We start from the raw sequence: 13,120 nt of genomic DNA, 5'->3' as shown, positions 1-13,120 counted from the left end.
ACTTGAGGGGCAGGTCTGGCTGGGCGATGAGGACGGTGTGACGCTGCGAAGTGCACCTCCCTTGCTCAAATCGGAGGGGTCTGGTCCTCACTGAACAGCCCGCTGAACATCTCGGTGTCCTCTCACATACACACCCGCGGGGGGTTTCCAGAGCATCGCACCTCTTCCAGCCCAGGGAGCCGCCTGCTGTGCTAAACTCTATGGGAACTGAGACATCCATCTGCTGCGTGGCCCACCCGTGCGCAACTTCAGAGCTTTCAGGGGGTGATGCAGGCTGTGGCTCCTTCGCGAAAATGTCACCCTCTACAGCGCCTTTCCTGTGATATAGAAGTTGACGCGTGAGAGAGAGTATTTATTGGGTTACCCAGGATCTGCTAACAGCAGAGGAGAAAACCACAATTTCCAGGCATCATAATCTACCTAAAGATGATGGTTTAGATGTTTTACAGTTGAAATCACCAGCCTCACCTCAACTGAGTCCTGACTGACGAGTGTCTCAAAAACACAGTTGGTGACCTGATCCCTCAGGAACAAGTGGTGCTGCAGCTTTGAGGGGATGCCTTTCAAGGTGCAGAGCACTTGGGCAGCATTGGAAGTCATTCATGTTTTACATCTCTGCTTTGGATGGAAAGTTGATCACCCACAGCCGTTGGGGATGTACCTTAATATGCTGGGGCTTATCCGTTAAATTTTTCTGTCTAGACAATGAAAACCCAGGTAACCTCTTAATAATTGACGTCCCTAAGTTCCTTATGTCCTCAGGATGGTTCCTTTTGTTCCCAGATGTTACCAACTTTCATGATGCATCTAATCTGTACAAACCTGTGTATTACTCTATGTGAAAAGATACTTTGTTCAAATTACATGTTCTTATAATTTTCACTTGTGATTAGTGAGTATGGGACACTATTTAAAAAACCTGAAAAACCTCATCATAGCAATTGAATCATGTTACTGTACTTTATGAGGAATTAACCGCTTTAGGATTAATTACACATGGGTTCATCAGCACATTTGTAAAGAAAGGAAGAAAAACTGTATGGCCTTTATGAAATTGGAAAAATAAAGAACTATATATAGGGAGACCACAGCACAATACTAGGGCCCTTCTCTTATTTTAAATAGACTCTATGGGGTCGAATGCCTGCATTCCTAACCTGTCCTGCAGTATTGTCATTCTACTCTTCACTGTGTATTTATGTGGGGGTTTCTGAATTCACTGGTCCACAGCGTGGGGATGTTGTAACATGAGCGTATCCGTCATCTGTCACCTTAATAATTAATGAAGAGAAGAGCCTTGAGATCTGTGTTCAGATGCACTGCTGCTGAGTATGTGCCTGCAAAGACACTGCCCACAGCGGTGGTCTCAGAAAGCTGAACCTGATGCCACCACAAGCTGCTGTTCACAGATCTCGGTCCTCCTTGTGATTTGAGTCTCCTGCTTAGATTTATGGTTGTGAGCCTGCTATGCTCACCCCATTTATGGTAGTATCTTTTGTGTTGCCTTTTCCATTCCATTTGTTTCCTGGGAACTCACTGTGTAGCTGCAATTCGGAGAATATGTCGGATTCCACCCCCCACTACCTAAGTCACTGTACACTGGTCACATTTGTGTCATGTTGTCAGACTCCACGCTCTTCCTCTCTAATGGAATTTGTTGAAGAAGTATAGTTACCTGTAGATCTCCTCAGTGTAATGTGGCTGGGATTCATTATGAAGCTGGGCATGTTGTCCTTGGCCTCGTTGACATTATTCAAAATACCTTTCCCATATTTTGAAGTTTGATACTATTTTGTTAATGTGAACACTTGCCATAGCAGGCTTTATTAAATATCTTTGTGAATTTAACTGTCAAAACAACTTATGAAGTAGGCACATGATCCCCATTTTACAGGTGAGGAAACTAATGTTCCAAGATTTTGCGTAATTTAATTAACTTTACACAACTTTCTGGTGCATTTTGAATCTTAAGTTGGATCTCTGCCTCCACAGTGTGCGGGCTTACCTCCTTTTCTATTTTGTGCCTCTCTGCTAGCATCTGCAAGGGTACATGTTTTATTTTTAGTACATCTTTTACTTGATGGTAGGAAACTTGACAAACAGGTCCTCAGTGGGAGAGAAAACTCACTGGAATTTGTCCTTCTCTCTGCTTCTTCTTACCCTGGCAGGTGTGAGAGTTATCAAGTGAGATGGAGCAGTGGTAGATCCTGAACAGCCCTCACCTGGAATATTGGTTATTATAAAAAAAATAGTCCTCTCACTTTTTACAAGTGTAATTTCTTTGCCTTAAAGTTTTGTCTGGGCTTTCTCTTACAGGTTCCTGTGAATGAAGTTGCAAATATTGATGAAGATAATACTACTGCCTTGCTGTCAAACAGTAACAGTCGCCTTTTTTTGTATCTCCAATTATAATTGCAATACATACTGTAAAAAGAAAAGAACACATCATAAATATCTTTATAAAGCAAAAGTCTTGGCTGGTGGCCAGGAGCAGTGACTCATGCCTATAATCTCAGCACTTTGTGAGGCCGAGGTGGGTGGATCATGAGGTCAGGAATTTGAGACCAGCCTAGCTGACATGGTGGAACCCCGTCTCTACTAAAAAATACAAAAATTAGCTGGTCTCGGTGGCGGGTGCCTGTAATCCCAACTACCCACGAGGCTGAGGCAGGAGAATCACTTGAACCCAGGAGGCGAATGGTGCAGTGAGCCAGGATCATGCCACTGCACTCTAGCCTGGGCAACAGAGTAAGACTCCATCTCAAAAACAAAACAAAACAAAAAACTTGGTTGGCATAGTGGCTCAATCCCAGCACTTTGGGAGCCCAAGGCAGGTGAAATGTTTGAACCCAGAAGCTCAACTCTAGTGTGGGCGACATGGTAAAACCCTCTCTCTACAAAAATACAAAAATTAACCAGTTGTGGTGATGTACACCTGTATTCCCAGCTACTAGGGAGGCTGAGGTGGGAGGATTGTTTGAGCCTGGGAGGCCAAGCTTGCAGTGAGCTGTAATCACACCACTGTGCTTCCATGTGGGCAACAAAGTGAGACCCTGACCCAAAAAATAAAAATATAATAAACTGAAAGTCCCCTTTATTCCCTTCTCTTCAAACTCATTTTTTTTTAATTTGAAAAACTGTTAAGAGGTTGTTTTTTATTCTTCTGGCTAAGTTGTATAAATTTCTTTTTTTTTTTTTTTTTTGAGACAGAGTCTCACTCTGTCACCCAGGCTGGAGTGGTGTGGCACGATATCGGCTCACTGCAAGCTCTGCCTCCCGGTTTCATGTCATTCTCCTGCCTCAGCCTCCCGAGTAGCTGAGACTAGAGGTGCCCGCCACCACACCCGGCTTATTTTTTGTATTTTTAGTAGAGACAGGGTTCCACCGTGTTAGCCAGGATGGTCTTGGTCTCGATATCTGGCCCATTGATCTGCCCACTTCGTCTTCCCAGAGTGCTGGGATTGCAGGCATGAGCCACCACGCCTGGCCTGTTCTATAAATTTCTAAGTGATACACATAAAGTTTATTTTAAAAATTACACTATATTTTTTAAAATTTACTCTTTCTCCAGGTGTATTCTATCTATCTATCTATCTATCTATCTATCTATCTATCTATCTATCTATGAAAAGGCCTTGTTCTGTCACCCAGACTGGAGTTCAGTAGCTCAATTATGGCTCACTGCAGACTCAAACTCTCAGGCTCAAATGATTTTCTAACTTCAGCTTCTGAAGTAGCTGGGAGTACAGGTGCATGCCACTATTCCTGGTTAATTTGTAGTTGTTTTTTGTTTTTTTTGTTTTTTTTCTTTAAGCAGGGTCTCACTCTGTCACCTGGGCTGGAATGCAATGCACAATCACAGCTCACTCTAGCCTTGACCACTCAGGCTCAGGCAATTCTCCTGCCTCAGCCTCCTGAGCAGCTGGGACCACAAATGTGTATTAGCACACTTGGCTGTTTATTATTATTTGTAGAGACAGGGTCTCCCTATGCTGCCCAGGCATGTTGTGAACTCTTGTGCTAAAGCAGTCTGCTACCTCGGCCTCCCAAAGTGCTGGAATTACAGGTGTGAGCCACCACAACTTACCCAGCCTTTTTACTTTATGTAAGAATAGCATCAGTGTATTAAAAACATAATGGAAATTATTTATGGTGTCTTTTCAATTCTTATGCATTAAAGTTCTCTTATTAGAGCCTTTTATTAACGGTTATAGTGTATTTTCTGTAAAATTTTACTGTCATACACTACATGCCAATGATTCAAGATACCGGAACTTCATGAATGCACAGTCACAGTAGAATATTTTAGTTATCTAAGAAATATTTTTATAAATGATATATCAAGTTTATATGCAAGATAGCTGGGTCTAGTAGCAGGTGCTTGCAATCTCAGTGAAGGCTGAGGCAGGAGAATGGTTTGAACTCAGGAGGCGGAGGTTGAAATGAGCTGACATCTCGCCACTGCACTTCAGCCTGGGTGACAGAGCGAGACTTTGTCTCAAAAAAAGAAAAAAAACTTTGCCTGCAAGATTTTATGAGTAAGTATGTTTCTTACTTTTCTTTACAATTCCATATTACTGTCTCGATTATTTAGAATAGGTTCCAGGGAAGCAGTTGATTTCATTTTGCGTTTTACGTATGTATTATAATTTTGGATGCTATAATTTCCAACTCTGCCTGTACACTTCAAGTCAATGTGGATTTTTTTTTAATAGTACAAACTGTTCATAGATTCACCTTCATAATGTTAAAAGCAGTGGCAGCTCCTGGTTTAAAAAGGGAACAGTGGAAGCAGCAGGCCATTTTATTTAAAATTGCGTTAGATTTTTCAGATGGATGATAGTTAAGATCATTAAATCCCATTACTGCTTCTAAGATTTCCACAAAATAACACATTAAATCCTCAGTCCTAAGCAATCACGACAGAGATTCAAAATTGCCTCTTAATGTCAAGGTAAACAGCGCAGTTTCTTCTCTTGCAATAAAGGTACATCATTTGATATACAAGGGAGCATCGCAGTCAGACACTTACAAGATCGTGCTGTAGAAATAACTTCCATGTTTTCATCCGCCATGGGTATCCTCACCTCTGTCTCCCATGCACTAACACTATCAGTTTCCTCATGTGTCCTTTCTACTTTCTTTGAAAGAGGATGCTGATTGCAGACAATACATGACAGAGGCATTTCAAATCAGAAAGGAGTTTCTTGAGATATACATGATTTTAGTTTTAAGTAGAATTTCCTGAAGGGTTTTAGTTACAATACCACGTTCAAGAGGATGGTGGTGAAACTCATAGTAAGCGTTTGGCAAAACATAGATTATGGGGTAGCCATCTCCTAGAAACACTTCATCGGGGTTTATATATGACATGTGAAATATCGTAGGTTTAATCCTGGCACAGAACCAAAACTGAGTGCATTTCACTTGAACAGCTGACCAATCCCCAGCACAGGTCCATATCAAGAAACGGAGAAGAAAGAATCCATTTAACCCCAGAAACGTTTTCATTTGCCCAAATTGAAAAACAAATTTCACTCAGGCAACTAATGTTGGGTTTAATTAAAATATAAATCGGTCATACGTTTTCAAAATTAAATTATATGTGTGTGTGCTTGTCTCTATAAATATGTCCCTAACTTTGCTCATGGCTTATCTTCCATATTTTTTGGCTGATTTTCAGTGGTTGTTTTATCTTGTGTGGATGAATAGTCATTGTAATAGTCTTAATTTCACAAGGTGTTTAATTATAAATCTATACTTCCTTTGTGTGAGAGAAAATCTTTTGTGAACAAAATTTAATTTTTGGAAAGCTTTATAAGTCCATATTTTTTCTTTTAAAAATCGTGATTGTGGTAAAAACACATAATGTAAAATTTACCATCTTAATTCTTTTTAAGTGTATATTTCGTTAGTGTTAAGTACATTCACATAGTTATGCAAAAGATCTGTAGAACTTCTATGTCTTGCGAAACTAAAATTAAATTCCTTTTAAGACAACTGCCCATTTTACCATCTCTTCAGCCCTTAAGAAACACCATTCTAACTTTTTTTCCTATGAGTTTGTCTGCTTAAGATACCTGATTATTAATGGAATCATAGACTGTCACTTTGTTCCTGGCTTATTTCAGTTAACATGATGTTCTCAATAATTATCATATAATGTGACTTTTTAAAGACTGAATAATATTCTACTTTATGTATGTGTCACTTGTTATTAATCTGTTCATTGGTCAAGGGACATCTGGGTTATTCTGCCTTTTGGCTTGTGTTAGTAATGCTGCAATAAATTTGGGTGTGCAAATATCTCTTCTGGATCATGTGTTGTATATTTTAAATACATAGCCAGAATAGGGTTTGCTGGATTGTATAATGATCTTATTTTAAATTTTTTGAAGAGCTTTCATACTATTTTAAAAATAGGTTTGAGGTGGTAGATTATTGTGACTTTGCTTTGCATTTTTCTAGAAGAGAGATGTCGAGTATCCTTTTAAATGCCTAGTCATTTCTATATCTTCTTTGGAGAAAGTCATTTCAAACATTTGCCATTCTAAATCAAGTTACTAACTTTTTTTGTTGTTGAGTTTTAGGAATTTATATATTTTGAAAATTAACATCTACCAAATATGTGATTAGAAAATATTTTTACTTTTTTTTGTTACATGTATGTGTGTATGTATGTATGCACATATATAACCCTATACAAGGCAGGGTTTTCCTATGTTTTCATGGCTAGTCTCAAACTTTGGCCTCAAGTAATTGTTCTACCTTGGCCTCCTAAAGTTCTAGAATTATAGGCATGAGCCACCATGCCTAGCTTTCACCCACTTATTAGGTGACATTTGTATGCCACTAAATGTTTTATTTGATGTGTAGAATAGTTGAAGCTTAATGTAGTCCCTTTTTTTGTCGTTGTTCTTTTCCTTGTTGCATATGAATTTGATGTCAAACTTAAGGGAAGAGTTTTAAGACTTATGTCATAAACTTTTCCTCTATGTTTACTCCTAAGAATTTTATTAGTTTTTATGTTTAAGTATTGAATCCATTAAAAAAAAACTTTTCTTTTTTTATGTGATACAAAGGAAGCATCCAACTTTATTTTTTTCTCTGTAAATATTCAATTTGGAAAATTCTTTGTTAAAGAGATTCTTATTTTTCTATTGTGTGATCATGGAAAGCTTATGGAAGAGTATTTTATCACATATGCAAGGGTTTATTTCTGGGATCTCTATTCTGTTTCATCATCTATGTATCTGTTTTTGTGGCAATACTATATTTTTTTTATTTTCGTAGCTTTGTATTATGATTTTAAATCAGAAAATTTAATAACTCTTTGTTCTTTTTGAAGGGTGTTTGGCTAGTCACATTTCCTAAGCAACCTTTATAATTATACACAAAAATTCTGCAAAAAAAATACCATTGGGATTTTGACAAAAATTACATTACATTTTTATATCATCATGAGTAGTAATGACAACAATTTTTTTTTTTTTTTGGAGGTGGAGTTTTAGTGAGTCACTGAGGCTGAAGGGCAGGGGTGTGAGATGTGCTCACTGCAGGCTCTGCTTCCCAGGTTCAAGCAATTCTCCAGTCTCAGCCACCAGAGTAGCTGGGAATACAGTCATGCACCATCACATCTCGCTAACTTTTGTATTTTTAGTAGAGATAGGGTTTTGCCATATTCACCAGGCTAGTCTCAAACTTCTGCTCTCAAGTGATCCACCCACTTTGGCCTCCCAAAGTCCTGGGATTACAGGCATGAGCCACGTGCCGGCCCTGACATCTTAACAATATTAAATCACCTGACACTTCAGCAAGACTATAGAAAGGTTTTGCTTAATTTCCTCTTATTTACGTATTTGCCACATTTTCTTGCTTTTGAATTCTAGTTTCATTTACTTTGTATGACTTCAGTTTTCTTAAATTTAATAAGACATGTATCCTAACAGAATGTACCCTGTGTGACTTAGAATATCGCAGATTTTGCTCCTTTCAATTGGAGAGTTCTGTAAATGCTGGTTGGGTCTATAGTGTTCAGGTTTGGCTTTCTTACTGATATTACATCTGACTATTCTAGTCGTTATTGAAAGTGGAGTCTTGAAGTCCACCATTGTTGTGTTGCTATGTATTTCTTGCATGACTTCTGTCAATATTTCTTTTACATATTTGAAAGACAAGAATCAATTGAACCTGGGAGGAGGAGGTTGAACTGAGCCTATCGCGAGATCGTGCCACTGCCCTCCAGCCTGGGAGAAAGAAACTCTGTCTCTAAAAAAAAAAAAAAAAAAAAAAAAAACAGAAAGATGTCAATGCTATTTATAGTAATATAAAAATTTAATGTAATTTTTGTCAAAATCTCATTGGTATATTTTTGCAGATTTTTCAAATTATATACATATATGATTTATAAATTATTGTTATAGATTCCTTGAAAGTTAATCCATCTCACCATTACATAATACCAATCTGTCTCGGCCGGGCGGGTGCAATGGCTCACGCCTGCAGTCCCAGCACTTTGGGAAGCCAAGGCGGGTGAATCATGAGGTCCAGAGATCGAGACCATCCTGGCCAACAAGGTGAAACGCCATCTCTACTAAGAAGTACAAAAATTAGCTGAGTGTGGTGGCGCATGCCTGTAGTCCCAGCTACTCAGGAAGCTGAGGCAGGAGAATCGATTGAACCGGGGAGGCGGAGGTTGCAGTGAGCCGAGATAGTGCCACTGCACTCCTGCCTGGTGACAGAATGAGACTCTGTCTCCAAAAACAAAAACAAAAACATAATACCAATCTGTCTCTTGTTCACATTTTTGATTTAAAATATATTTTGTTTAATATAATTATGACCATGGCCCTCCAATTGTAGCTACTCATTGCATAAAGTACATTTTCTTTATACTGTTACTTTCAACTTATTTGAGTTCTTAGAGCTGAAGTGACTCTTGTAGAGAGCACATTGCCGGATCTTCTTTGTTCTTAATACATTAAATTATTTATTAACTTTCTTTAAGGTATTTAGCTTTTTATATTTGAAGTAATTACTGCAGTTAATGAAGTTACTTTATTATTTGTAATTGTGTTCTGTGTTTCTTGTAGATGTGTTATTTATCATTTTTTCTCTTACTTCTTTATTTTTGTTTGTTGATTTTGTAGTGACATGATTGAATTTCTTTCTCATTTGCCTTTGCGTACATTCTACAGGTTTTTTTGGTAATCATCTTGAGAAATAAAGACTTCATAAATCATCTTAAAGTTATGACAGTATATAACAACTATATTTCAACTGAATGCAAAGTTGTACCTCTTCACATCCCCACCGTTTTATTAATATCACATATTATCTTTTCTTATTCTCTATGAACACACATTTATGCAGATTTTTGCTGCATTTTTTAAAGTCCATGGCAATATTTTGAAAATTTTGTGCACCATCATTATGACAGTAGAGATTTCTTTACCTGTTTATATATTTACCTTTAATATAGCACTTTCTATTTTCATGTGCTTTTATGATGCTGTGCAGCAACATTTCATTTTTTGACGTGATAGAGTTTCTTTAACGTTTCCTTTAGGACTGTTCCAGTGGTTAGTAACAGACTCAACTTTTATTTATTTTGGAAAGGTTTAGTTTTTTTATTTCTGAAGTGATATTATTCCAGCTGAAGGTTTTTGTTTGGAAGTATTTCTTCTTGTTTAATTACCTTGTCATCTGGGGATTTCTCAGCTACTTTTTAAAAATAACCGCTTTATTACTTTTCTCCTGTATTGTTTTTGTAAGATAACAAAAAAATGTAAATATTTATATTTATAAATATAATAGTCCACTTGATGGTGTGCAGTACGTCCTATACTTTTTTCTACATTCTGTTTAAAAAATTTGTTTTTATCACTCAATATTTATAACTACAATGTCATTAATTGTGTAATTTTTTTCTCCTTTATTAGTCTGCTTTTGTGAGTGTTGATTAAATTTTTAATATAGTTATTATGTTCTTCAGATCCACAATTGTTGTAGGTTTTTAAAAATATTTTTATTGATATCTCATTTTCTTTATGTATCACTTCTTCTAATATTCTTTTGTTATCTGTGTTCTGTTTTTGTTCATTAAACAGTTTTTTTCTAATTACATTTTATTGAAAACTGCACTGAATGCTAAATGTCCATCTTTACAATAAACAACTACAGTAATGGTAACTCGTACTACACTACAACAAAACGTACTTCTGATAGCCATTATTTTTCTGTTTGGGACAATTTAAAAAATTTTTCTTTTCTTACAAAAACGTAAATGTACCTAATCAAAGCATCAAAATAGGCCATCTTTTTAAACAAAAAGACAATGATTCACAAAAGACTATGAACAGAACATGTAACTAATTGAGGCAAATCTAATAGAATTTGTTAAAATCAGTCACATCCAATACATCTGAAGTGTTCTTGTATAAAACACAACGTGAAGAAAAGAAGACTTTATCAATGTCTTAAAAAGTGGGTTTGTTCATAGAGCATCTGACAAGTTACCATTAAAAGTGTTTCCTGTGACATAAGAAAATGCAATATTATTTTTCTTGAACCCTTTTAGTGCAAGGGTTCAAGAAACCTTGAACCCTTTCCACTCAATAAAATAGCAGAGGATCTGAAACTGAGAAAATATACTTCATTACAAACAGCTTGTGAAACTTAATACTTTTTTTTTTTTTTTTTTTTTTTTTGCTTGCATTATCGGAGGCTTTTACTGAACTTGCAACCGACTTGCCCGCTCAGTATGCAGTTCAGATATGAGAGATGCTTCTCTGTACAGGGGCCGGTACTGTCTTCAATCCTATGGGTGCGGATGACTAACACAGGCACATAGTTTACTCCACATTTTCTAGTAATGTGATCTTCCTATTAGCAAAAAGCGGTAAACAGTCCCTGTAGACTGAAGGGACTCAAGTCAAAAGATGGGGATTTCCTCCTCATGGTTTTTATTTTGATGTTTGAAGTCTTGATGCAACACTCTGAGCAGGGTGTTCCGGACCTGCTGTGCCCAAGGGACTGATAAAGGAAAAAGTTCTATTTATTCTTTGTGATTTGACGCACAGATGAAAAACAACACACAATAACGGAAGTTGGTCGTTAATAAATCACACTCTAGTCTTTCAGAGCTTCCGTAAGCAGACGACATCTTCAGTTTTCTAGCTCTTGTAGTTTTAGCACTGCAATACCAATGAGCCTATGTCCAGAATCAGCTAAAAAGAGCGTCAGATTCTTTTTCTCTTAGTTTATCTATTTTTCACTGTCTCTTGTTCCCAAGTGTATCTGAATGATTACCTTCCGGCATTGTCTGTTATTTCTCCTTGGCGTACTCTCGATTGTCCCCGTGTTTGACGGCTGGTTGGGAGAGGGCGCTTGGGAAGGATGTTCCACTGTGGGGAGTTTGTGAGTCACCGGGATGCCTCCAGGGAAGATCCCTTCCATGGATGCGGGAAGTCCTCCTGGAGCCACCCCCACGATGCCTGGATGAATTGCTTGCTGGTCTATTTCCCACCAAAGCACAGATATGACAAATAATTCCTTGTTCACACAGTTTCTTAAGCTTCCTGGGATGCGGCCTGTGATGGCTCCGCAGATCTCCGTGGCAGCTGTCTCCCTCATCTCCAGTGACACCTGCTGGCTGTAGCAGGCAGTGTGAGGAGTGCAGATGAGATTGGGGCCATCTTTCAACGGACCCTGAGCAAAGCTAAAGGGCTGCGACTCATTCACGTCGAGGATTGCCCCTCGTATCCTGCCCTCCTTGAGGGCCTGTGCTAAGGCTTTCTCGTCCACCAGGCCACTACGGGCTGCATTCACAAGGAATGCTCCCTGCCTCATCTGCTTTATGGTAAAGTCATGGATAAGGTGGTGCTTAAGTTCGTGGAGACTGCAGTGCAAGGAGATGCAGTCGCTCTGCTACAGCAAATCCTGCAGGGTGTAGACCCTCTGCATGCCCAGGGACTGCTCGATCCCATCCTGCAAGTAGGGGTAATAAAATATGACGCTGAATCCAAAGGCTGTGGCTGGAACTGCGAAAGCCTGCTGCGTGCGACCCTAGCCGATGAGGCCCAGCGTCTTCCCACGAATGGGGGCCACTCCCGAGGCCACCTCGCAGATCTGCTCCGTTCTCTGAACCCGCTTGCCTTCCCACAGTGCCTGGTACAGCCATGTGTTCCTCCGGTACATGTTGAGGATGTGGCAGTTGGTGGAATTTGCTGTCTCTTCCACGGCTGCGGACGGGATGTTTCACACAGCAATTCCAAGCTCGCTGGCAGCCTTGATGTCCACGTTGTCATAGCCACTGCCCACCCCCACGATCACTCTCAAGGCCTTGAAATTTGCCAGATCCTCCCTGGTGAGGTGATGGTGTGGTACATCATGGAGCCCACGGCTCCGTTTAGAACTTTCTCGTGGATCTCCTGCGTGGACTGCATCACAGAAGGCCACGGTGGCCAGGTCCTTCAGGATGGGCATGTACACAGTGCAGTCACGGCCGACCAGGAACGCGGCCAGTGAGCGGGGGCTCAGGGGGTCTTTCATGATCTGGCGGCGAATTCCTTCACAAATTCTGTCCAATCGCTGTCTCTTGACTTAGCGCTTATCGACAAGGGCCATTCTTTACGGAACTTTGCAACTCTCAGCTCAAAAGGCAAAGCAGTCCTCTAAGAACTTAGGGGAACTCGCAGGAGTCTGTATGCATGATGCCACTATGAACCCAATATAAATTTGTTCACAAACTCTATAGTTCACACGATGGGCTGTCCGTCTTTTTAAGGGAATATAGCTTCATTGATTCAAAACCATTTAAGGTGATGAAACCCATTTGCTTGCAACTCAGCCACCATCGCGCAGTCAAGCAAAAAATCTCACCACGACCCTAGGTCTGGAGCTCCTGGAGTCCGCGACCGCTGGGGGTGGAGGCGGCTTCGTCCTGGTGCAGCCAGGTGCCTGCTCCTGCTCTGAGACTTGGGCGTGGGTTGGGGGTCCACCCGGGTGTCCTGCATGGTGTCGAGTCTCCTCCCTTGCGGGGGCCCTGCGGACCGGAGGAGTGTCCATGTCATTAAGGAGCTTTGATAATTATTTTGATTTTTGAAATTATATAATGCGA

General features: G+C 39.5%; 1 long non-coding RNA gene and 1 pseudogene across 1 annotated transcript; one reads left to right on the top strand and one right to left on the bottom strand.

Moving 5' to 3' along the window:
- Window positions 1–129: 129 nt before the first annotated feature.
- Window positions 130–6,306, top strand: LOC129395608 (uncharacterized). The gene is made up of 2 exons (XR_008622951.2): window positions 130–717; window positions 2,317–6,306. It is a non-coding gene; the product is annotated as an uncharacterized LOC129395608 (long non-coding RNA).
- Window positions 6,307–10,016: 3,710 nt separating this feature from the next.
- LOC129395707 (C-terminal-binding protein 2-like) lies at window positions 10,017–12,874 on the bottom strand (annotated as a pseudogene).
- Between the last annotated feature and the right edge of the window lie 246 nt (window positions 12,875–13,120).

The sequence above is a fragment of the Pan paniscus genome, chromosome Y (assembly GCF_029289425.2).
Source record: "Pan paniscus chromosome Y, NHGRI_mPanPan1-v2.0_pri, whole genome shotgun sequence".
In the NCBI taxonomy this organism is placed as follows: Eukaryota; Metazoa; Chordata; class Mammalia; order Primates; family Hominidae; genus Pan; species Pan paniscus.
Note: the sequence above shows the minus strand (reverse complement) of the source record. Positions and strands in the feature narration are given on the sequence as shown.